The sequence below is a fragment of the Gracilinanus agilis genome, chromosome 2, assembly GCF_016433145.1.
Source record: "Gracilinanus agilis isolate LMUSP501 chromosome 2, AgileGrace, whole genome shotgun sequence".
NCBI classification, from domain to species: Eukaryota; Metazoa; Chordata; class Mammalia; order Didelphimorphia; family Didelphidae; genus Gracilinanus; species Gracilinanus agilis.
In genome coordinates this window covers 266,576,460-266,604,188 of record NC_058131.1, presented here as the reverse complement: position 1 = coordinate 266,604,188, position 27,729 = coordinate 266,576,460, and the positions used below count along the sequence as shown (strand labels likewise).

At 36.8% G+C, this 27,729-nt stretch overlaps 1 protein-coding gene across 2 annotated transcripts in view; it reads right to left on the bottom strand.

The window, feature by feature from the left end:
• DNAJC5 (DnaJ heat shock protein family (Hsp40) member C5) overlaps positions 1-26,839 on the bottom strand; it is a 42,985-nt gene extending 16,146 nt beyond the window's left edge. For both annotated transcript variants that reach the window (XM_044661183.1, XR_006505367.1), the window contains exon 1: positions 26,710-26,839. The gene's annotated coding sequence lies outside the window, so the exon portion shown is untranslated. The remainder of the gene's footprint in view (positions 1-26,709) is intronic.
• Positions 26,840-27,729: the final 890 nt, after the last annotated feature.

The window sequence follows — 27,729 nt, the reverse complement described above, 5'->3', positions numbered from 1 at the left end:
TGAAATGCAGGCCAACATGCAAATTCAATTGGACAATTTCAAACACTGCTTGCATGGTCCAATGGAAAAGGAATATTCCACCCAAAGAATGTCTAATTTTCCTAAGCCCGTTCCTGAACTACCAAGAGAGGAAAATCCTATTTCTCCTAAAATAGAGATACAGACAAATATGTCTGAGATGAAGACCCTCCTCTCTCATGTTGTATACCTCCTAGCCAAACTTTCATCCCCTCTGCCCCTTCCCCCAATGCCCTGTCCTCTCCTATCCCTTCTCCCAGCCCACAGGAAACCTTGTCCTCTTACCATACTGCTACGGTAATCACACAAACAATTCCAAGGATATCAAGACTAAAGTGGGATTCTGATTCCTATGATGGCCTTTTCCTTTTAAGGGAATTTCCTTTATTCCTAATGGCTTTCCTAATGGAACATGAGAGGAATAAAATTATCTCTCATGTTAACAAAGCCCAAGGACGAAATGCAGCACACTGGCCATCTCAAGATCCTAAATGGGACTATGATAACCCTAGAGAATATGCACAATTAGATCGTGCTAGGGATGCCATTCTCAAAGCAATGTGAGAATGCTCCAAAAGGCCACATGCATGGACCAAATTTAAACACCTTACACAATTTGATGATGAAACATCCTCCCAATTCATGGATAGGCTCATTGAGCTGGGAGGTGGATACATGGTCCTTGACATTTCTATGGAAAAGGATATTAGGCAAATAAGGGAACAATTTGTCAATAACTCTTGTAGAGAGGTCCAGAATTACTTTAAAACACACTGGCCTGAGATGGATCTTGAAGAGTTAAGGAGAACTGCTGTTTTTGTCTCAAAAGACCATAAAGAAAAACAGGAAAAGACAAACGATTTACTGGCCAAAATTTGGAAGGAACTAAAATCTTTAAGTAATAGAATGGATAAACAAGAAAAAGGGCATGTCCCCTCCAAGAATCTATTGATTCCTTACCTGCCACTTCTATGAGAAGGGCCATACAATGATGAACTGTAGGAATTTGTTAAGAGTAATCATAAACCAGTTGAATAATAACTATGGAAATAATTATAGAAATTATTCCAGGAATCGCAGTTTTGGAAGTGATAAAAATCAGGAAGATAATAACTCATACCAAATGACCTCATAACAGTATATTTTAAGTGGAGCTCACCCCTGAACCACTCAGGGTGCTAATGCCCCTCAGGGGGGCAGCCCAAGGAACTACCCAAAGATTAGGAAGGTGTGATGGAGGGTAAGGGCCTTGGAATCAAAAAGGGAAACCTTTGATTTTCCAGACCCTAATGTTTTAATGCCAATTATTCCAATACATTCCCCCACACACATAGCAATGAACCGTATGTGACTAAAAGTGGGAAATTCATGCTATAATTTTCTTTTGGATACAGGTGCATTTAATTGCTAGATCTTAAGAGTTTCTTCTCTACAGCATCTCTCCCATATATCTCTTCTCTTTATTTACACAGCCACCACCCTAGGTCAGGTCACTTCTGGTCTTGATTATTGTGATCGTTTTCTAATTGGTTCCCCTATCGAAAGTGATTTTAGCTGTCAGATGATTTTCCTAAAGTCTAGGTCTACAATATTATCCCCCTTTTCCCTGATCAATGAGCTTTAATGGCTACTAATGGATCAAATATAAAAGCTTTTGGCATTTAAAGCTCTTTAAAAATTGGGTCTGTTGCAATATTTTTACAATCTACTTTCTACCATACACTATGATCCAACCACACTGGCCTATTTGCTGTTCCTCACACATATAACACTTCAACCATCTTCTCCTTACCCTTCCACTGGCTCTTCTCCATTCCTGGAAGGCTCTTCTTCCCAACTTCCAAATGAATCTTTGGCTACCTTTTAAGAAAGCTAAAACACCTTCCCCAGAATATCTTTCCTAATCTGGCTCCCACTGCTGCTAGCACCACCACTTCAAAGATTATCTTTTTACCTAATGGGTATTTTATCTTGCCTGTTTTGATTTACATGTGTTGTTTCTCCATTAAAATGTAAGCTCCTGGGGGCAGCCAGGTAGCTCAGTGGATTGAGAGCCAGGTCTAGAGATGGGAGGTCCTGGGTTCAAATCTGGCCTCAGCCACTTCCCAGCTGTGTGACCCTGGGCAAGTCACTTGACCCCCCCATTGCCTACCCTTACCACTCTTCTATCTTGGAGCCAATACACAGTACTAACTCCAAGATGGAAGGTAAGGGTTTAAAAAAAAAAAAAAAAGTAAGCTCCTTGAAGGCAGGGACTGTTTTTATTTTTTCTCTCTATATCTCTAGTGCTTAGCAGTACCCACAATAAGCACTAAATAAATGCCTACAGATTGGTTGAAATATTAAACATTTTAAAATTGTTTTTTAGAAAAATTAGGTCTGAATAGGACTATGTATCAGAAATGCTATTTTTTAATTTTTATTTTGGAAGAATATGATTTTTAATTCCTCACTTGGCTGTACTCTTTGGGACTTTTCTTACTTTCTACTGAGGCCCCTTCCCCCACCCCCCAGCTTCCTTTTTCTGTAGTCTTCCCCCATTAGAATATTAGCTCTTTAAGAAAAAGGGCTTTTTTCATATTTTATATTCCTAGCACTTAGCACAGTGCATAGCACATCATAGGTAATTAATAAATATCTACTGAATGAGTGATGAATGATTGAAATTTTCTCTAATTTAAGTGGTATAGCATAGCAATAGAGCTGAACTCAGAACCAGGAAGACGTGCTAATTTATTAGTTCAGCCAGTGACATCCAGTGACTTTCTGACACTGAGAAAGTTACTTAAACTCTCAGAGCTTTAGGAAACTGTTTCTAAGACTGTAAGTTAGACAACATGCAGATCCAGACCTGTATTGGTAAAGGGAGTTTCTTCATCTGGAAGTTCTTTATAATAATGAAATCATAGGTTCAGTTCCTATCTCTTCAGTCATTTAAAGATTATTAAATGTGGTCTAATAAGAAAGGGTGGTTGGCTTATAAACTAACCAAAAACTGTGTTAGTTTAAACTGTAACCAAGCTGACAAGAATGTGGTAGAAGATATGGGAAGGGGAAAAAAAGATAGTTAACGCATATATCCTGTACTCTATTTCATCATATAACATCTTCCAATTATTTTTTTCTAAGAAAAATGTTCTTTTATTTTGAAAAAGAAAAAAAATCTCACTTAAAGTAGCACCTTTACCACTATTTTATTTTTAAGAATAAAAATAGTTTGTGTGCTGAGCATTGTACTAATAATAGTAGTGGAGATTTAAAGGGAAAACAAGTATGTCATTCTTGCCTTCCCAGTATTTCAAAACTAGATGGGGGAAAATGGATTTGAGAATAATCACAAAGCAATGAAAAAAGCTGGCTTTATTTAGATATTTTTGCAATACCACTGCTTTAACCTTTCACTCCTAAAGTCTTTCCTAGTAACTTTGTATTTTCCCTTATTTTAACACTATCACTGAGAGATAAGCAGAAAGTCAGCAGCAGGTAAACATAAAACCTCTGCAACCACTCTCACAGTCAACAGAACCAAAGCTAATCAAATATCCCATTTCATTATTAGTGAAATTTGTTTGGAGAACAAAAAATTTCTTACAATATTCCTACAGATCACTTAAATAATGGCTTTCTGAATGCATTACTACTACAAAAAAATTCAGTCTAGTATTTAGGAAATGGAATCCTAGGTACCTAGACCAAGATTGAATCCAACCGAATCCAATAAACATTTATTAAGTGTCTATTATGTGAAACACACCATTGCAGGACACTGTGCTAGGTCACGAGGACATAAAGACAAACCAATAAACAGTAGTATCTTTCAGGAGTTGACAAGTCTCTTGGGGAAATAAATCATAAAGAAAAAGAATATGGTACTCTGATACTAGTTTTCCTTTATATTATTATTAAGCTAGATTATATATATATTTCCTAAACAAAAGTGATTGTAGGGTAAAATACAAAAAAAAAAAAAAAAGAAAGGATAAATGAAGCCTCATAACTCCAAAGCAACAGTTAAAACAAGTATTTTCAGAATCACAAAAATAGATTTGATAGATAAGATTAATGTATTTTTTTTCATAAATTTCATAAATGTTTAAACAAACACTTGGGGTGTTTTGTTACACAAATTCAGTTGATCCTCAGAAACATTCTACATTTCACCTCAATGATATGTGTGTGTGTGTGTGTATATATGTATGTATATATATATATACATACATATATACACACACACATACATTTTTAAATTTAAGGAAATGACTATTTCTAAATAACTTAATTCTATGATAACTTAGGTTCTATCCTAATAGCAGCTCATCAGAACAATAACATTGGAAAACAAGAGTAGGCTTGATCTAGTTGTCACTATCCTCTTCTGAGTTTTTTTCAAAAGTAATCCTAATAAACATATCATACAATTAAAATGTTTGGTAACAGAACAATATATGAAAACTGGATGGCCCTGTTATATAAGGAATGGATTTCTGGGAACAGGGCTTGGAGATAGGAAATGTAGGTGATATAAAAAAAACAAAAAGTATAATTTTATTTTAAAATACATTTTTGTTGATATCTTTTCACATCACCAAAATTTCCCCAGCATCTCTCCCTAGAAAGCAATTCCATATATCTTCAAAGAAAAAAATCAAGTAATTAATACACTGAAAAAGTTTGAAAATATTTGCCATGCACCACAATCTTGAACCTCTCAACACTGCAAAAGAGTGTGATGTAGATCTTTCTCATTTCTTCTTTGAAGCCATTTCTGTTCTTTGTAATTTGGCAATATTCATTTTTGTTTTGTGTTGCTCTTTTGATTTACAATGTTATAGTCACCATGTATATTGTTTTATAGACTCTGCTTACTTTTCTTGCTACATCAAATCAGATAAATCTTTCCAAGTTTCTCTATATCATTTCTTACTGAACATTAAAAGTTTTTATACTACAATTTGTATAGCATTCTCCATTAAATGGGCAACAACACTGTTTCCATTTTTTTGCTATCACAAAAGTGTTTCATGAAAAGTATTTCCTAGCATTTGAAATATAGCATGTCAAAATATTCATTCCTTGGATTTATACTATGAAAACAAGATCCAAATTTATGAGAGCTGCCATAAAGCTAACAATAAATTAGGTAATGTTATAACACTGTTTTTAGGCCTTAAAAAACAGGCCAGAAAACTATTCAAGTATTATTATTCAAGCAGTTATTACATTGAATTTGTGAGGAAACATAACGGCAAAACAGTTGTGAAAGTTCTCTATAACAATTTCATATTGACCCAAACATTATTAAGCAGAAAATTTGCTTATATAAAATCTATTCAGCACATGTAAAAGTACATTAATATCATATTTACAAAGGTAGCATACATAGCATACCTTGTGCTCATGATATCAGCTGCTGGTTCCCCCTTCCCCCCCAGAATTAATGGCTTAGCACTACCCAGACTCTATTTAAGGAATTAATTTATTCACTTCAAAATAAAATTTTAGTGATTACCTATTTAAAAGGCAGGAAGTAAGCTAACTCATTTATTATATTGGACAAAAGAATAAATCTATATCAGTTTACGTAAAATGTTGCAGAATGAAATATTTATCAACTATCTCTCCAGATTAAAGTTTAAAATAATCCATAATTAAGATAATCCAATAAGTAAAATTTTACCTTCAGTTTTTTCTTTATACTACAGTCCTATATGCAAGACCAGTCTCACTGGCAGACAACTCAAATGACTCCTATTTCTGTATACATACCCTACTGAAACGAAAGCAAGACAGACCATAAACTCTTCGGTCAGTGAGAGCAATGTGATATGCCTGGTGCGCCAGTTAGTTTTAAAATTCCTCTCTGGGATCTATTGACTTTTGGACTTCAAAACCATGTTCCTGTGCTCAATACCTTTATCCTTCCTACTTGGTTTTAGATCTCTTTTCTGACTTCCTTCATTAGAACATAAAGCTTCTGTACATTCTTATGGCTGTTTCTAGTCAAAAACTGTGCTACTGGCATTGGTGAAGAGTTCCAAGATGGCTAGATGAAAGCTTATTTGAAAGTTATTGACTTGGGGGCAGCTGGGTAGCTCAGTGGAGTGAGAGTCAGGCCTAGAGACAGAAGGTCCTAGGTTCAAACCCGGCCTCAGCCACTTCCCAGCTGTGTGACCCTGGGCAAGTCACTTGACCCCCATTGCCCACCCTTACCAATCTTCCACCTATGAGACAATACACCGAAGTACAAGGGTTAAAAAAAAAAAAAAAAGAAAGAAAAGAAAGTTATTGACTGGACAGTATTTCCATAGGTTATATCTAAAAAACCAAGAAGTCATTGTTAGTCCTCTAAAATCCCATAGCAAATATCTTACATCACCAGGTTGTCTTTCCTCACCAACTGGTACTTTGACAAAAATAATGTGGCAAAGTTTGGCCTTATGAATAACTTTAGAAAAGTTCTGGGTCTTGAACATTATGTGCAAGGCATAACCAGACATATGTTATTGTTTCAGAAGATCAAGTCACTGCCCAAAGAGATGTTCAAGAATAGGAAGATGCAAAAAGCAGTTCTGTTTTCAGGGGGGTGGGGTGAGGGTGCTTCAAGAGCTATGACTGTAGAGCTTGAAAAACAGCTGGAGAAGATCCATAGCATAATACTCATTTGAAAAGATGACAACTGAGGATTTCAATAAAGCACCCTCTCAAACCAAATTGGGTAAGAAGTATTCTTAGTGGCCCCTTCAGCCAATTGATAATTGATAACTTTTAAAAGTGATGCATATAGTAAATGGTGCTCCTCTTGTCACATGCTTTGAAATTTAGGATAAAGCAATTGTGCCATATAAATAAATCAATCCTTTTTTTCTTAGGTAAGTGGTGTCAAACTCAAACAGAAACACCCCTTTTTGCTGTATATTGACAGAAAATCCCAACTAACATTATTTATATTAGACTGTTTAAAAATATTTATTTTATTAAACATGCCCCAATTACATTTTTTTGCTATTTTTTTTAAACCCTTACCTTCTGTCTTGGAGCCAATACTATGTATTGGCTCCAAGGCAGAACAGTGGTAAGGGTAGGCAATGGGGGTCAAGTGACTTGCCCAGGGTCACACAGCTGGGAAGTGGCTGAGGCCATATTTGAACCTAGGACCTCCTGTCTCTAGGCCTGGCTCTCAATCCACTCAGCTACCCAGCTGCCCCCCCCCCCCCCAATTACATTTTAATCTTGTTTTTTCTGGAATTTTCACTCCTTTGACTTAGGTCCAGCACTGACTATATAGAGAATACTAATATTTTTCTAATTGGAAGGAAATGTACCCTTATAGATCAAAGTGTAAAGAGCACTAGTACTTTATCTGAAAAGTACTGAAGACCTTACTTTTTAGAAGCAAATGGCCTAACTATATAAATTCTAAATTTGACTATACTCATAAGGTTTGGGAAAAAGCTGAACTAAACAAAGAAAGCACAAAATGGCTAGTTAACAATATGAAGGGAAAGCATATATACATATGAAACTATCAAAAACAGATAGTGGTTTTTTTTTTAAATGTTTCAAAAATATTTAAAAGGAAGGGCTAAGTGAGATCATAGCTCTAGTATCCATCTTAGGCACTGCTATCAAAGAACTGCCTGACTCACATATTAATAACATGTATATTCTAGCCCAAAGGGCATATTATTCTTAATATCACTGGAACAAATGAGATTTTCCTTGATAGATTTCTTAGACCTACTTAATGTTCAAAAGCTACCATAGAGAGCAACTATAATGCTAATGTGCTTTTAAATAATCTAATAACCTATTCTTAATTCTCATCCTTCTTGACCTTTTGGTAGCCGTTGACACTGTTCATCACCCTTTTTTTGATACTATTATCTAAGTTTTCAAGCCACTGCTCTCTTCTGGTTCTCTTCTTCTTTGGTGTCCTTTGCTAGATGTTCATTAGTGACATTAACTGTGTGGGTGCGGGAGTGTGTGACCAATTCTCTGTTCTGTGTAAAGATAACAAGAAGAGCTACTGACTTTGTGGTTCATGTGAATAATGGATTTAAGAGATTACTATGGATGGAAGCAGTCAAGTCTGAAGAAAAAGCTAGAGGTAGCCTTAGAATAGAGAATCATCTTTATAGCCCAGAGAGAAAACTTCTAGTTGTCAATGACCTGTATTGACCTCGACCAAATTTTAAAAAAGGTGATAGCTCTTGTATATAGGCTGGAATAAGAGGGCAAAGTGTCCTAGGAAGACAGAACCACATGTAAGTCAAGAGCAGTTAAAATACAGTACTATCCTATTTCTGAAGACAAAAGAGAACAGAGGTTACAACAGTATCAAAGTATAAGCACAATACAAACAAAGAAGCAGAATTATCTGTTACAACTGAAATCTAAATGGACACAGGAACGATAATTACTATAACATTCCCCTTGGCTACCTAAGAACATAAAATGAGAATGACTAAGGAAAATGAGCAAGATATGACCTAAGTATAGGGATCTAAGTGTGAAAACACAAACACACACACACACACACACACAGTTTATTTATAAGTTAGGCAAGAATGATTTCAGTTTACAAAAGGAAAGGGATGCTGAGAGTCTGTTACCACAGGTTCTGTCACATTTTTTAGTCAGCCATCCATGTCAGGCAAAACAAGAGTCTAGGACAGTGATGGAAAACCTATGGCATGGGTGCCTAAGATGGCATGCAGGCCACCCTCTCCCCTAATACCTCCCCTTGTTACTAGAAAGGCAGAGAGACTCGGATGGAGCTGCTCCCCTCCACCTCTTGACCACGCTTGATGGCATTTTTTCATATCACCCCTCTGTCCAGCAACCAAATGGGAGTGCTTCCTCCCTCCCATGTCTGGGGTAAGGATGGAGGGATGCAGCATGACACTCAGTCTGGGGTTTTGGGGTAGAGGCAGGACCTGGCACTCCTCTAAAAGGTTTGCCACCACTGGCCTAGGAAAATGTATTTATCTTTCTGGAGGCAGGTAGAGGGCTCAGTGGATCCAGTGCTGGGTCTGGGGTCAGGAAAACCTGAGTTCAAATCCATCCTCAGACACTTACTAGCTGTGTGACCCTGGGCAAGTCACAAACTTTGTCTTACAGCAATGGAGAAGGAAATGGTAAACCATTCCAGTATCTTTGGGGAAAAAACAAAAACAACCCATAGATAATAAGGTCCACAGGATCAAAAAGCTTGTCATGACTAAAGAACTAAAGAAAAAAATCATCTTTTTACAGCAATATTGTACATATTTGAGAAATGTGAATGTCAGTTTCTCGATTAAGTGTTTATAATATCATGGAGCAATATGGAAATAGAACCTTCATTAACAAAACCAAGCAGACATCTCAATTAACTACTGTATTTCTTAAGTTTCTTGTAAAGAAAGGCAAAGGTCAAGAAGACATACTGATAAAGGATTTTTCCTTTAAGACTAACCTCTAAGGTATATCAAAGAATCAAAATAGGCTCAAGTCCAATTTCTTGAAAAGGTGGCACAGTCAAAAGAATATAAACAATTAAATCAAAAGAAACCTGGATCTTTATACTTATATCAACTAATCAGGGATATGGCCAATGTAGGAATTTGTTTTGCTGGATTACGCATATTTTTGATGGTTTAATTATATGTGTGTATGCGCGCGCGCACACACACACATAGATTTTATTTGTTGGGAGGGGGGAGACAGTGGGAGAGATTATATTAAAAACAACAACAACAACAACAACAAAACCCAGAGGGGTTGGAATCAATCCAGTTCCAACAATTTATGATAAAAAAAAAAGCATGACCATCTATTGTGTGCAAGTTGATATGGGGAATATAAAGTGTGTTCCCCTCAGGTAACTGGCAGACTGTCACAGCAAGAGAAATTCAATAAACCAGAACATTATAAAAAAAAATTATGGTTCATCAGGCTTTTACTCTAGTTTTGTACAAATGAGAAAAAAGAAATAGCAGAAGTGTATACATCTTAATATGGAAGCTCAAATAAAATGGAAATTATTCATTAAAGATTATTTTCTAAAGACTTTTTTGGTTAAAAGTATCTTCTCCCAAACCTTGTTTTCATACTGAAAATGTATTATAAATATTACAACTTCAAAATATTGAGTATAGATTAAGTTTAGGTCATGTAACCATAGATTTAGAAGTGGTAGATAGATTTGAGATTAGCTTAATTAACCCATTAATTTTATAAAAGTGAGATCCAGAAAGGATAAGTGATTTGCCCAAGGCATTGAGGCTAATACTCATTGATCAGGGATTCAAACTCGTCATCCTCTGACTCCAAACCATGGACTCTTTTTACGATAACACACTATCAAATAGGATATTTTTTAATAAGGAAAATACACATATAGATATGTATGCATATATATACTATTATATTCCTGAGATTAGAAATAAATTTAGAACAGCAAAAGGGCTTAAAAAATAATACTTTACATGAAAGAGCCCTTGTACCAAAGCACCAGTGACAAGTAGAGCCAGATTATTTCCTGGGTTCCTTTTTGCTTAATGTGGCTCAAGTACCTTCCCAGAAACCAGGGGAAACTTAACTCCCTTATTTGTAAATATGTGGGCCAACATACAAAGATTTTATTAGGCATGATTACAGGAAATACAACCCTTGAATTACTTTCAGTGTCCTACAAGTTCAAAGGTCACTAAAGTCACTTACAGCCTAGCATTGATAACTTTTCTATACAAAAGTCCTCCATGTGCTGCCCTAGACATTCCAACAAGCCACTTGGATCTTCCATAAGGTGCCAGCTCTCTATGTTTTCTAATTCCATCCTTTCTTTTCCACTTTATCTTCCTGTTGGGATCCTCTTTTCTTCACCTACTGTGGGCAGAGGAAGGAGGCTTACTAAAAGCAAAATGGTGCTCTTCAACAAGCTCTTTGTATTAAGGTAAGAAGTTATCCAGGATTAATTTTTTAAATCACTTTCTCAGAGAAACTTGGTTTTCTTTGAGTTTTCAATTATGTAGCTCTCTCACAAAAACAAAAAATTAGAAACTGAGAGGATGCGTATCAATTGGGGAATGACTGAACAAGTTATAATATAAGATATTAGAATAGTGTTATACTGTAAGAAGTGATGGGGGAGGGGTTGCAGCTAGGTAGCTGAGGGGATTCAGAGTTAGGCCTAAAGAGATGGTGGTCCTGGGTTCAAATCTGATCTCAAACATTTCCTGGCATGTGACCCTGGACAAGTCACTTAACCCCTACTGCCTAGCCCTTACAGCAATTGTACAGTACTAAATATAAGAGAAAAAAAGAAAGAAAGAAATTATAGAGTTTCAGAAAAACTTGGCAAGACTTCTACAAACTGTGATGCAAAGTGAGGTGGGCAGAACCAGGGGAACAATTTATGCTATAATGACAATATCATAAAGAAAGACAACTTTAAAAGACTAAAGATCTTTGATCATAAAAATGATGAACCACAATTCAAATCCAGATAAAGGTGATTTACTTGAGTGTAGACTGAAGCATATTTTCTTTTCTTTTTTTTCTTTCAGTCTAACTGAGCAACCTGGCTAACAGAGATACTATGTCTACAGTCTACAGGGAAGCAGCATGAGGATGCCCCAGGAAGAAAAAGAAAATAGCATCTATAGTACTGGAAGTATGAGAAATCTTGGCTATGTGTGTATCTCTTAGTGTACTTTATGCATGTGCCTACTCTTTCCAGAAATACTATGTGTATTTGTGGAAGATTACACTGAGGTTTTGGGAGGCAGGGTTCAGCTTTTTTTACTCTGTCATCTCAATAAACACCTTTGCTTTGGGAGAAAAAAAAAAAAAAGATAGTGGTTGAATCTATTAGCAGTCAACTGCTCAGGCCCAAACTCAGATCAGAAATTTGAAGAGCTCAGACCAGGGATGGAGAGAGAGAGTAGGCAGTGATCAGACTTTTTGTCCTGGACAAAAGAAAAAAAGGCATCTCTGAAAGTATGCAGGTACCCAGCCTGAACTGTCCCTGAGAACCTGGAATAATACAATATTCAATATCTCAAGAAAGCATCAACAGGACCAGCCCAGATCTTCCCTCCAGAAATACAGAACCTGGTCCCAAAATTCAAGTCCAAAATCAGAAAGGAAGCTGGAAGAATGGGCAAACAAAAATAGAATTCCACCACAAAATGCTATTATGGTGACAGGGATTCTCAAAGCACAAACCTAGAAAAAGAAATTGACTCCAAAAATCTATAAGCAAAGCCTCAAATAAAAATACAGCGTGGACACAAATTCAACTAGAATTCCTGAAAGAAATTAAGTATTTTAAGAGATAATTAAACAAATAAATGAAATGAGAACATTAGAGGAAAAAAACAGAAAAGAAATGAGAGTTTGTAAGGGAATTAACTGCTTGGCACAAATGTGTATAAAACCTTGTCCAGCCAACTAACTCCTTAAAAATCAAAATGGACCAAATAGAAGCCAATCAAGAAATGTCAAAATAAAACCAAAAGGCTAAAACAATAAAAGAAAATGTAAGGTGTATATAAAAAACAATTGATTTAGAAAACAGATTGGATAGAAAAAATTTAAGAATCACTGGACTATCTGAATACCATGTTCAAAAAAAGAGCTTAGATATACTGCAAGGTACCTTGAAAGAAAACTACCAGGATTGCTTAGAACCAGGGGACAAGGGCAGCTAGGTGGCACAGTGAATAGTGTCAGGAAGACCTAGATTCGAATCTGACCTCAGATACTTTCCAGCTGGGTGACCCTGGGCAAGTCACTTAGAGTCAACTAATAATCCTGTTTGCCTCAGTTCCTCATCTATAAAATGAACTGCAGAGGGAAATAAACCATTCCAGTGTATCTTTGCAAAAAACAAACAAAAAAATCCAAACAAGGTCACAAAAGAGTCAGACACAAACTGAAATGACTTAAACAACAAAGGATCAGTAAGCAAAACAAACACTAGGGATATGCAAAAGCATATATAGATTTTTTTCTGATGTGGTAAAGATTAGAGATTTGAGAGAGTGCTCATAAACTGGAGAATGGCTGAACAAGTTGTGGCATACAAATATGATGGAATACTACTGTTGCAAGAAATTACGAAAGAGGTGTTTTTAGAGAAACTTTGGAAAATTTGTATGAACTGATGTGGAATGAAAGCAAACGGAATCAAAACAACTTATACAATGAAAACAACAGGATAAAGACAATTTTGAAAGAATAAGGAGATCAATCTCAATTCCAGAGTTGACTAATGATGTAATAGGCTACCCTCTTCCTAACAAAGTGGTGAAAAACTTTGTGAAAAATGAGACATTTAATTTTTTTTTATCACAGTCAATGTAAATGTTTGTTTTGCTTGATTATACATTTTTGTAACAAGGGTTTTGTTTTTCTTTCATTCTCAGTTAGAGGAGGGCGAAGTATAGGAGGAAGATGATGAGCCAGATTTTTAATGATTCAAAAAATATAATTAAAAAAATCAAATAAGGTAATGTTTGTAAAGCACTTGGCATAGTGCTTGGCACATTGTAAGGTGCTTAGTAAATGCTTGTTTGGATTTCATTAACTCAACTTTTATAGCTGGGCTTATGTTTAACATTGATTTAACAACTTCTCAAATACAGTGAAAGATTAGAGTTAAACAAGATTATGAAAGTTTCTAAAATACTTGAAATGCTCTTTTCAAGCATTTACAAACACTATTTCTAGCCTACTGTTAAAAAAAAGATAACAAATTTTCTACACATAATGACTGATTTGACATTTTATTTTAAAAATCCTTTTGTGGAGTCACTATATTATTGCCAGTGTTATCATTAACAAGCCTACCACTTTTCTAGCCATGTGAAGTCACTTAAACTCTTAGGATCTTGGAGGATCTAGATGGTCTCTAAGCCATTTCTAGCCATGACATTCTGTGAGTCTAAGTCAGTGAAAACTATAGAAAGAAAATTGAAGCCTTAAAACTGTTAAATTAAGTTGTTCTTTGTTTTACAGAAAAACTTACCACAAGTATACCAAGTCCTTGGAGTCCATTAAAATATAATTCAATTTATAAAAATTTAAAAGATTTCTAGGAACATGGATTTTACACTGATAACACCTTGGTACAAAACTTATCACCTCCCACTTGGGCTATTGCAATAGCCCACTAATTAATCTCCCTGCTTTAAGTTTCTCTTCACTCCAATCTATCCTTCATTAACCTATCAAATTGATCTTCCTAAAGGACTGGTTTGAGTATGCCAAACCCTATTCAGTCAACTCCAGTGGTTCCTTACTACCTCCAGGACTAAATATAGACTCCTCTGCTCAACTTTTAAAGTGCTTCATAACCTGACCCTTTCTTATGCCTTTCTCTCCTCCACATACTTTGTGATCAAATGACATTCTTGATGTTCCTGACACTCCAACTTTGGACTTGGCATTTTTTCACCGGCTTTTCCCCATTCCTGGGATTCTCTCTTCATCTCTGTCTCCTGGCTTCCTTAAGTCTCTGCTAAAGTCTCACTTTCTGCAAGAAGTTTTTTCTTATGATACTGCTCTGAGATAATCTCCAACTGATCCTGTCAATATCTTGTTTGTAGTCATCTAAGTAGGAGATTGTAAACTTCTTGAAAACAGAAACTCTTTTTTTGGCCTGTCTTTGTATTCTTAGCACTTAGCAAGGAACTTGGCTTACACTTAAATGCTTGATGATCTGACTTATTTATGTAAAAAGTGAGGTATAACCATTTAAAAAAATTTTTTTTAATCCAGCAACCCTTACTTATATTGATAAATTTAACAGTAAAAGTTGGTCATATCACCTATGAGAAGAGCAGAAAGATAATCACAAGCTGCTATTGCTATGTCATAAACAAGTTTAAATGGGAAATGTTAACATTTAGTATTATGATAGTTAAATATTTCTTTAATAAAAGTAAAGTTAGCTGTCTAAACACTGCAATGCATATATAACCATGTTATTTCATATTTTTGTGATAGTAGTTCTGACATAGTACAAGTAAATTAGGACAGATAGATCACATAGTAGCAGTCTGTCTAGAACCAGAAACAAGGAAAATAAACTTGTCAGCTTCATTTCAGGAAAAAAAAAAATACTGCATTCAAAGTGAATAAAAGATGTGAAATCCACAAGTTGTTAAAAATCATGGGACCTATCATTTCTTTTTCTCAACTATAAAATGTTTTAAACTAAGATGCCAACCCATCTTTCATTCATCAAGATAAAGTCTGTTTATCATAGGAGAACACTCTCTTAAAAGACACGTCAAGAGGGAGATGGAAAGGCTGACTACAAATGCAAAAAAAAGACTTCAAATATTAGTAATCAAATCCAAAGAGAAGCACCTTAACAGTATCAAAATAGAAACAGCATTAGACTATTAAGTACATTTAAACAGCCATTTATTCAAATAAATGTAGATTTCTTTTACTCCAGAGGTCCTCCAAATCTTGTTGCATAATTTTTTTCTATAGCACAACTGCAAAGTTCCAGCCAATAAATCCTTTATCTTATGAAACAGATTTAAAATTAATTTTTATTCTGGAAATAATAACCACAAATTACAATGATCACTTGAATATACACAACAGAAAAAAGGATTGTCATGAAATGTAAGGTATCTACTATTTATAGCTTATTTTTCAATAGTACATAAGATAAACCTAAATGAAATGGGTTAAAAAACGAACTTAAGTTTAAATGTCCAAACACTAAAGTTCCAAGGTACATTTTAAATCTCAAGAACATATCTCAATAACAAACTCTTCCCCAGTCTCTGAACAGTGTGCCTAAGCAGCTAATCCAGTCAAGCAAAATTCAATGGGAATGCCTTGTCAAGACCAGATATTAACATTTGCAATTGATTTCACACCAATATTGTAACAACTCTTCCATGGGAACTTCTGTAATTTTTTGGAATTTATGGAAATTCAGAAAGTCTGAAATATTATAAAAATGTAATCCATAACACATAAAAAGGAGTATTCTTTTTCTGCTAAGTTCTCAGTATTAATAAAAACAAGACTCTCAGTTAAAACAGAATAGTAGACACAAAAGACTATTACAAGAATGTAGTCTTCATTTCATGCTGGACAGCTCCCAGCATAAAAAACATAACTGAACAACTTATTGCCATATTCTTATCTTATGAATGCAGCTGAGTTAGGAAAAATCCTTTAAAGGCAAATTAATGTAACCATATCAGAATTCTCTATTTAATTTTTTTTAATAAAAAGAATTTATTTCCAGTTATCTCAGCCCTCTGCCCCCTCCCTATATCAGAGGTTTCTTTCATCCAGCAGATACATAAAGGTTATGCCTTTTGTGTTTCCACTTTTCAGTTCACTGAAGGTGAACATTCACAAGTTATCCTTCAAATATTAAATCTGTAGCTGTATGTAATATACTCTTGATTCTAATCATTTCACTCTTCATTATCTCATGTAATTCTTTCCAAGATTTTAAAGAATTAATCTGCTCATTGTTTCTTACAATGCAGCAGTATTCCATCACTATCATATACCACAATTTGTTTAGCCATTCCCCAATTAATGGGTATTCCCTCAATTTCCAGTTCTTTGCCATCATAAAGAGAGCTGATATACATATAAATCATATATATGCATACACATATATATAAACATATAGGTTCTTTTCCTTTTTTCCTTGATCTCCTTGGGAAACAGGACAGCAATTGTATTGATGAGTCTAAGCCTAAGATATACACACTTTGATAGTTCTCTGGGCATAATTCCAAATTGCTCTTCAAAATCAATGGATCAGTTCAGAGTTCCACCAATAGTGTATCAGTGTCCCCACTTTTCTACATCCCTTCCAACACTATCATTTTGTTCTTTTGTCATTTTAGCTAATCTGATGGGTGTGAGATGCCTCAGAATTGTTACAGTTTGCATTATTCTAATCAGAAGTGACTTATAGCATTTTTTCACATAACTACATGTGACTTTGATTTCATCATCTGAACACTATTTGTTCATATTTTTTGACCATTTCTCAATTGGGGGATGGCTCTTATTCCCACAAACATGGCAAAGTTCTCTATATATTTTAGATATGAGACTCTAAGACTTTCTATGAAAACTCTTCCCCCCTCGAATTTTCTGCTTTTTTTCCTAATCTTGGCATTAGCTGTTTTATTTATACAAAAATATTTTCAACTGAATGTACTCAAAATTATCCATCTTACATCTCACAATGCTCTCCCCATCTGTTTATTCATAAATTCCTCTCCTATCCATAAATCTGATAGGTAATATGTTTCCTGTACCTCTAACTTGCTTGATATCTCCCTTTATGTCTAGATCATGTATCCATTTTGATTTTATCTTAGTGAATGGTGTAAGATATCAGTCTATACCTAGTTTCTGCCAAACTACTTTCCAGCTGTAAATTATTACCAAATAGTGATTTCTTATCCCAATAGTGTGGATCTATACTTTTGTCAAACACAAGGTTACTATAACCTTCACTACTGTTTGTTGTATGTTCTGTTCCATTGATCCACTTCTCAGCCAATACCAAATAATTTTGATAATCACTGCTTGATAACAGTTTAAAATCTAGTACTGATAGACTGATCTTCCTTTACATTTTTTCATTAGTTCTTTTTTGTCATTCTTGACAAAGGAGTACTAGTGCTTTCATGCAACACATATTTCCATATTCCTCATTCCATGACAGAAGACACACATAAAACAAAAATTCATAAAGGAAATAAAGTGAAAGGTGTGCTTTGATCTGCAATCAATAGTTCCTTCTTTGGCTGTGGATAGTAGATTTTATCATGAGTATGCCTTGGTTTATCTTGGAATTGTTTTTGCTAGCAGTTTAGTTGTTCACAGCTGATCATCATATAATATTTCTATCATGGTATATACACTGTTTTGGTTCTGCTCACTTCACTTTCCATCAGTTCATGTAAGTCTTTCCAGGTTTTTCTGAACTGATCCTGTTTGTCATTTCTCATGGCAAAACAGTATTCCATTACAACTATATCACAACTTGTTTAGCCCTTCCCCAATTGATGGAGACCACCTCAGTTTCCAAATTCTTTGCCACTACAAAAAGATGTGGTTAGCAGTATTATTAATCTTTAAATCAAGGCTTCATTCAATTGTAAAGCTAGTAAACAAGTTGACAGTAATCTTTAGAAAGCAAATCAATACACTTGATATAGCTTTATCATTCATACACTAAAGCTCCTCATAACAGTGGTTTTTTTGGAAAAATTATATTTTAGTTCCAATTTTATAGGATTAAAAAGGGAAAATGAACAAGAAGAAAGATTTTTTTCTACAGAAAAGCCCTTAGAAAAGGGCTCTGTCCCTTTCACAGGTGGACCCTGAGCTTCATTTCAAAGGCCTACAATTCTGAAAGTCCAATGCAAATATAACAACCAGGATTTTAGGAGAGCAATAAGATCCTAATCATGGAGACAGTGTGGGATACAGTAGGAGAACTGTTTCTCAAGTCAGAGTCCCAGGGTTGAAATCACTGATCCTGACCAAGTCACTTAATTATTCTGGACTTTGTGTTCCTTATCTTTAAAATGACCCTGACCTCTAGCATCCATTACATCTCTAAATCCTAAGATCAAGTATGGAATATGTAGCATCCTAAGCCCACCTCAGGCATGATATTTTCAAAGGAGAGGTTAATTGCCATTTGTTCTACCAGTTGACTCATCTGCTTAAACTTTTCAGGAATTGTCTACTTATACATACCAACCACCACCTAACATTACACTAATGAAATCATCCAAACTTAAAAAAATTAAGCCATCTGAACAACACTATATAATGGTATCATTAACAACAGTACACTGTAGTTACACAACTGCAATGAATACATTAATGATGTCCTTAACTAATATCATTAGATAAAATATTGAATTAATTTAATGCTATTTTAGCTAGAATTCCCTTTAGAGATCACTTAGTACACCTTCATTTTGCAAAAAGGAAACTACAGCTCAAAGAAGTTAAGAGATTTATCTGCCCAAGGGCATGAAGTTATTATTACAAAGTAGCAAAGTAGGTATCTGAATGATCCTCAGACTCCAAATCCTATGTCCTTTCCATTATACTACTGTACCTCCAAAGTTTTTTCAAATATTAAATACTTCAGAGGATGAGTGATTTCATTACAGTAAGGATCATATTTTTCTTAAATATGCAGAGAAAGTGTCAAGTCACAACACGAATGAGGCAATATCAATTACTGAAATGTGATCATAATTGCTGTCAAAATGTTACTATAATGAAAAATAGGGGGGATAGACATCATGTGTATTAAGTTTGTTTTTCTTTTTAAAAATTAGTTTGTTACAATAAAATTTCCAGGTTATCTCCCTCCCTCCACACACTAGAGAAGGCATCATTTTGCAAAAAGGTACATGTATTTCCAAAATTATATCTTGTTTCATTTTTATCAGTTCTTCCTTTGGAGGTAGTCACCCAGAAATCATTCTTCAAGCAATATTTGTTGTTCTTCATAATATTCTCTTGGTTCTGCTAATTTAATTCTTCAGAATTTCATGTATTTCCTTTTTTTTTTTTTTAATTCTTACCTTATGCCTTAGAATCAATACTGTATATTGGTGCCAAGGCAGAAGAGTGGTATAAGGGCTAGGCAATGGGGATTAAGTGACTTGTTCAGGGTCACACATCTAGGAAGCATCTGGAGTTACATTTGAACCTAGGGTCCTGGCTCTCAATCCACTGAGCTACCCAGTTGCTCCCCTTAAACTACTTGAGACTTGAGGCAGTTAAATAGTATGATAGATAGAGGTGCAGGCCTGGAGGCAGGAGGCCCTAGGCTCAAATTTGATCTCAGTCACTTCCTAGGTGTGTGACCTTTTTGTGACCCTGGGAAAGTCATTTAAGTCAACTGCCTAGCCCTTACTGCTCTTCTGCCTTGGTATCAATTGATACTAAGTATTGATTGCAAGACTTGATGAAGTAGCAATTCTAAGACAGAAGGTAAGGGTTTAAAAAACATGTAATCTGCTATCCCTGGAGTGCTTTACCTACAACTATCTAACTTGTATTCAGACTTGGGAGAATAGGTTGCTATTTTTGCTAATCCTATGAGAATGTGAAACTGGATAACATATGAAATGCAAAATAAATTATCATACAAGGTGAAAAAAAATTTTTATTTTGTATCCCATCACAATCATATGCCACAACTTGTTTAACCCCTACTCTCCTCAATTTCCAGCTTTTTGCACTACAAAGAGAGTAGCTATAAATATTTTAGAATATATAGGTTCTTTTCCGTTTTTCCCTAATCACCTTAAGAAATAAAACCAATAGTGGTATCCCTGGGTCAAAAGGCATAGTTTTCTAACTCTTTGGACATAATTCTGGATTGCTCTCCAAAATGGTTGGATCATTTCATAGTTCCACTAACATTTTTCCCTCACAAGAGGTTCAGTAGATTATTAAAAGTAATGAAAATGGAGACAGTAGATTGGTTAAAACCCAACTGAGGTATTAATTATTAGCTGGTCAAGTTACTCTTTGAACCTGTTTTCCCCAAATGTAAAATGGTGATACTATTAACAGTATTATCTATTTCAAAATGTTACTGTAGGCAGAAGAGAATTATTATTTAGTCTAATCTCATCTCTCATACCTAAACTGATGGCATTTTCAGTGCTTACTATCAAATATTACAAGTAAATATAACCCTAATGAGGATAAAGCCAAATAAGTATAAAAGGAAAAATTGTTCTAGTACAATTCAACACAACTTAAACATTATAAAATGTTTCCTCAGAAAAAAAAAATGGATAGTAGGGCATAAAGTTTTATAACAAAACCCAGGGGTATCAACAGCTTCAGAAAAAAATAATGCTCAAGAACAAAAATGACTAAGAATTCCCTAGAGTTCTCAAACTTTGTAGTATCAGGATCCCTTTAAACTCTTTTAAGAATTACTAAGGATTTGCCAGTTTTTGTTTATGAGGGTTATGTCTATCAATATTTGCCTTATTAGAAAGTAAATTGTTTTAGTGTTATTATGAAAATAGTTTTTACCTTGCAAACTCCTGAAAGGGTTTTAAGGACATTCCTGGACTATATTTTGAAATATACAAAATAATGTAATGTAATGTTTTAAGATACATGGACTACACTGCTTTAGAATTACCTGCTGGAACCAACTTTTTAGGTTGATAGAAATTGCCCATTTCTTCTAAGAAAAAACATTATATAATATATCCTCATCAGAATTGCTATTAATGAGGAAGTCCTAATTCTAATTTACTTCTTCAAAATAAATTTTGCTAACCACCATAAAGTTCAGATTCATTCAGAAGACCATTACAGCTGGAGGAGCAGCTGGGTGGTTCAGTAGATTGAGAGCCAGGCATAGAGATGGGAGGAGGTCCTAGGTTCAAATTTGACCTCAGACACTTCCTAGCTGTGTGACCCTGGGCAAGTCACTTAACCCACATTGCTTAGCCCTTACCACTCTTCTGCCTTAGAACTAATATACAGTATTGATTCTCACACAGAAGGTAAGGGTTTAAAAAAAAAAGACCGTTACAACTTAAGCATGTATATACTTTTCATTCACTTAAGAAAAAACCATAATTTTTATTGGTGTAAGTATGGACTCTTACTATTTTGTCTAAATCCTCCATGGAGAATACTCAACATGTTCCAGATTTTCTCTATTAAGTTATCAGGGGTATCAATGTATCATTCGAACTGTTCAATCACTGTTTTATTCTCAATACATGCCTGGCACACCTTTTTCCCCAAGCATGAAAATCCTAAATATCTTTTAATACTACACCTTAGTCTAAAACCATCATTGGTAATGTTCTGCAACCTGCTTAAGCTTATAATGCATTTTCCCATTAGTTTTTATTCTTCTGAGATCACTATTTCCCAGTGTTTATAACTACATATCATCATGAGAAGACTGTTAAACAGATGGGTCAGGAGGAAGCAGTCGGATTACTAAAAGCACTACACAATTTCCCAAACCCGACCCAGTTTCCTCTTCCTCCTGCTCAATTCTAAGCTCAGCTCATAATCCAGCTAAAACATTTCTCTAAGAGACAAATATTTTAGTTTGTACACTGGAACTAACTGAATGGAATGCTGCATGTTACAATTTGGACACTATGCATTTTTCATCCACTTTGTTCTTTCCAGTGTGGATGGTTAGTCCAAGTAGTTTTGCATTGTAATATTTGGAGGTTCAAAATGTCAACTAATAAGCTTTTAGAGAAACTATCAACAGAAAATCCTTAAGATTAAACTTAAACAAGAGTATCTTCCCATGGCCATTCTTTAAGGTGGTCCTACAAATATTAATGTGCTTCAAACCTACTCTGAAGAGATCTATGTTAAAGAAGTTAAGTCTTTCTTATGGTTATCTAGAATATTTAGGAATTCTTTCCAGAACACATTTTAAAATAAGTACTAATAAGGAACCAGATACATTTCAAACATATTCCACTGAAACATCAAGATATTACTACATTGCTGTTGATGATTCTGCCATGTTTGTATTCGAAGACAAAAGTATGACACAATAAAAATGTGATTCTGGATCTGCTATCCCTTTCAACACCAGACACCAACAGAAGAATCTGTCATTTATGAGTGGTTCTCTTCTCATCACATAGGTTACATAAGGCTTTTGAAAGCAAGAAAAGAATTAGTTCACTTTGCACAGTATTTAGCATGGAACTCTGTACAAATAAGGAATTAGTCGATATTTTTGGCTGTTTTTCCAATGAACAGAGGTTACTCTACTGTTGATGATTATTTTGTAGTTATTGTTTCCCATAGGTTAATATCTATGGTGTATGGCTTAAAGTTTTTAATCTTTTTTTTTTTTAAATTCTTAAAAAAAAAACAACTTTCCACTTTCTCTTAGAATCACTATTTCATCAAGTCTTAGAATCAATATATATATTTTTTAAACCCTTAACTTCTGTGTATTGGCTCCTTTGGTGGAAGAGTGGTAAGGGTGGGCAATGGGGGTCAAGTGACTTGCCCAGGGTCACACAGCTGGGAAGTGTCTGAGGTCAGATTTGAACCTAGGACCTCCCGTCTCTAGGCCTGACTCTCAATCCACTGAGGCAGAAGATGGATAAGAGCTAGGCAATAGGGATTAAGTAACTTGCCCAGGAACACACAGCTAGCAAATATCTGAGGCCACATTTGACCCCAGGTTCTCCTGACTCCACACCTGGTACTCTATATACTGGGCTACCTAACTGCCCCTTCAACAAGTCTTTTTTAATCATCACCCCTCTTCCCCCTGCCCCCCAATCTTTACCTTCTGTCTTAGAATGCTATCAGTTCTAAAGCAGAAGAGTGGTAGGGGCTAGGCAACTGAGGCTAAGTGACTAGCCCAGGGTCATACAGCTAGGAAGTGTCTGAATTCATCAAGTCTTAACTTAATAATGCTCTTTTTCACACACTCCATCTGTAATTACCCCACTTTAAATTTACTATAGAGGAGCTATCTGAAAGCTCTCCTGTCACCAAGTCTAATAAAACTAGACTGTAATTAGCATCTTTATTAGGCTGATGTGCTTTAGTTGATAGTCCTGCCCCATCATTCATTGTTGGTTACAAGACAATGAAACTTCAAGTAAACAGACATGTCCTTTCTGTCAACTTGAAGACTCATAGCTATATAGAAGGTCAGACATAATCGGCTCTCCTACAGACTTTCAGATTAGTTTGGAACCTAATCCCACACTGCTACGCCATTCTTCCCAATCTCTCAGAGTACTGACAGGTGAAAAACGATAGTGAATCCATTAATGAGCGACCCAGTCTTCTATGTATACGAATTTAAATAGTTCCATAAATTTTAAAGTTTCTTATTTTATCTTTCAAGTGAAAGATTACATGTGCCTGAAATTCAACTTATTAAAAAAAAGTTGCAAAGTAATTAACACAAACTAACCTAATTTCAATTAGCCTTCTATATGGGGTAAAATTTCTCCACCTCCAAGAGAAATATAAATAGAACATGATAATGGACAGAGCCAAGCAAAATTTTGCTGTTAAAATATTTTTAAACAGACAAATTTTGTGACTACTATGCCCTTCTGGTCAAAATATCTAATCAGTAGTTTATAAGTCTGTGGCTGAAGAAATGTCACCCTGGGGTATATCTTAACAAAGATTGCCTCCCTCCACTTATTTCATCCAATTTTGGCTCCAATCCAATTTTTTGGCTCCATCAATGGGTGAATACCTAGTATTTCTCAAAAAACAAATAAACAAAACAAAACAAAACAAAAAAAAACAAGTAAGCCTGCTGAAAATAATATGGTTCTAATATAGGCCCTGCTGTGGCTATATGATGCTTTCAAGACATTTTTAGAGAAAATACAGCATAGAAGATGTAGTCATAGATGGATTGGTTAAAGGATCACACCCCATACTGTTAAAACTACAGATCCTTCACAAGTTTGGGAGTATTTTGAATCATTAAAAAATCTTTACATTTTAAAATTTACTTTAAAAGTTTATATATGTTTAATATTTTTAAAATCCTTACTTTCTTAGTATGAATTCTAGGACAGAAGAGTGGCAAGGGCTAGGCAATTAGAATTAACTGACTTGCTCAGAGCCATACAGGTAGGAAACATCTGAATCCAGATGGGAACCCAGGTCCTCCCACCTCCAGAATTGTATTCACTGTGCTACTTAGCTGCCCCAATACATGTTAAATTTGAGAGAATAAATTTCTAACATTACATTTTTTAGAAATAATGCTACCACTTAAGAACAGGGACAGGGAAGGAACAGACATGTAATTTGATTGGCATAGGCAATTATAGTCTCTGAGTTGCCTGGGCATTGAAAAGTTAAGTGAACTGACAAAATTAGGATGTCTCAAAAGCTTAAGGTTAATCCAAGTCTCCCAGGTCAGCTATAATTCACAAAGCCAGGTGCCTACCACAAAGTTCACTTAAATCACAATCTATATGATATGCCTAAAATGGCACTTTACCAAACCCCAAACTGCTAAAACAGGAGGAATATTCTTTTTTGCTTGTTAGATCTGATTAGAGCATTAATTATGTTTACTTTTTCTGGACAACATGTTCAAATACCTTTTCATTTTGCCAGCAAATTTTGGACAAAATAGAAAAGCAACAAAAATTCTCAGTTGCAATTCACCAATTCTTTCAGTTGCTATTTTGTTTTGAGGCATACTGTTGGAATGAAAAATGAACCCACCATCTGAAAACTGGAAAAAATATTTATTAATATATGTATTCTCTCTCCACCTATCCAAAGTCTTAAAAATATATATAATTAGGTTAGTAAAAGCATCTAGAATCCTTGCAACTTGCCATTTTCCATCAAGAAGTGCACTTTATAGACTAAACTAAGATGGCTTTGAGGTTTTTCTCCTATTTGGGGGGGAAAAATGCATGCATTTCCAGGTTTTAGAGGTCTAGTATTAAACAAAATACTAGAATATATGTTCCTTTGGGTTAAAAAGCTTTACCATCCAACTTCCCTAGAGAAAATACTTCCCCAATCCCCAAAACTATCTGTCAAGATACTTCACTAAAGGGGGCAGCTGGGTGGCTCAATGGATTGAGAGCCAGACCTAGAGATGGGAAGAGGTCCTAGGTTCAAATCTGACCTCAGACACTTCCTAGCTGTGTGACCCTGGGCAAGTCACTTAACCCCCATTGCGTAGCCCTTACCAAACTTCTGCCTTAGAACCAATACACAATATTGGTTCTAAGGCAGACGGTAAGGGTTTTAAAAAAAAATTCTCACTAAAGCACTATCAACACAGGCCCAACGAATGACAAAGCCAAGCAATCACCTCCCTCCATCCTTAAGTCTTCCCAAGGCCTATAAATCTCAATCTTCTGTTGCTCAGGCTTGTCACTATTCCACAGCAGATACATGTATCCAGAAGGTTGACACTTTTCTCCATAATGTTCCACAGGTTCCCTTCCTGCCCCCATTTCTAGGACCATCTTCCATTACTTCTAACCCCTTTTCCTCAAAGGCGCCCATCATCCCCCAGCCTCTCCTGGCGGACCTTCCCGGCTCAAGGCCCCTACTCTTTTTCTTCGGCTCCCCCCGGGACCCCCCTCCATTCCCTCTCCTCCACTCTTCTTGCTCAAGTATCTCATTCCCTCCCAGCTTCTCTTCTGGTTTTTCCGCCCCGCGTCCCCTCCCCCAGTTTCTCGCGGCTCAGGTTCTTCATCTCCACGTCCCCCCAAGTGGGTGTCCCCATACCCTAGAGCCCGGGAGCTCCACCCAGTGCTTGCGCCGGTGTCCTCCCCTACTCGTCCGGGGTTCCCGAGCCCACCCGCGTCTCTCCGGGAATCGTCTACTCTGGCTCCTCCAGTGCCCCCAACCCCCACCTTAGGGGTCTCTTCTCTCCAGGGTTCCCCGGCTTCAACTGCCCGGACTCTCCGCCCTTCCCCCCCAATATTTCCCGTGGCGGCGGCGACGCTGCGGCACCATCTCCTCTCCCCACCCCCGCCGCCCGTGGCTCCATCTTGGCCTTCCGCGCCCCAAGGCAGGCGGGCTACGTGTGAAGAAGAGGGAGAAGCCGGGCCTGGACGCGGGCAGTAGCGCCTGAGACTGGAGGCCCGGCCCGGCCCGGCCCGGCCCCTCTCCTTAGACGCTTACCTGCTCCGGCTACAGCTGGCCGGCCGGCTCGGCTCGGCTCTTCCGTTTGTGCTTCCGGCTCCGCACCCGGCGCTAGGCCTGGGCCGCGCTGGCTCCACAGCCGGTGACCGCTCCTCCGTGAGACCCTGGGCGGCGGCGACGACGGCAGCGGCAGAGGGCGCGGGAGCGGCGTCGTCGATAGAGGTAGGAGCGAAGGGGGCGGGGTGACGGGCCGGAGGAAGAGTCGCGCGCGCTCACGCAACACGCTGCCCTACGTGCGCATCCCCGAAGAGCTTTCATCGTCGAGAGCGCGCATTGGGAGGCAAGGAGGAGGGGGAAGAGCCTGAGAAACTCGGCTGGGAGCGGGCGCGTGCACGCCTCTAGAAGCTTGGTTGGGCGTGGGAAAGAAGGCGGGGCGCGTTTCTGAGCGTCATCTGTAAGTCTTTCCCGAACCGGCATCCGTTTAGTTCTCCGTCTTTTCTTTCGTCTTCTGGTTTCTTGGAGTAAGGGAGGGGAGAAACGAGTCCTTTACTCTTTAGCGGTCAGACCTGCCAGTACAGGTGGTTTGGTAGGTAAGTGGGGCCTGCTCTGTACATCTGTTCAGGGCGGCAGATTGTGGCCTCTGGCATTAGTGGGGCGGAGGCGGTTGCTTCTGGACAGCGAGCAACAAGTGCACGCTAAGCTCTCGTTTCTCGCCTTGGGCCAGCCTCCTCGGGTTCATGGAGATAGCCCAGTTCCATTCTGCCCACTCCTGAGCTACTCACAGAACTGCGCACGGGAAGAGGACGGAGGCACGTTTACACTGGAGACTGACGTATCCTGTCGGAGGGGTGACTGATCTCAGCTGCCGAGACCCATTCAATAAATCTGAATAGTAACAATCTTTCTAAAGGTTTACCAGGGTCTACAAGACCCAACACCTGGGGGGTCAGGATGGGGGAGGGATGAGTAATGCAGTTACTATTAGCCTTGTTTTACAGGTGAAAAAAAACTGAGGCTTAGAGAAGTTGACTTGGCAAAGACCATAGTTAATAAATCTGC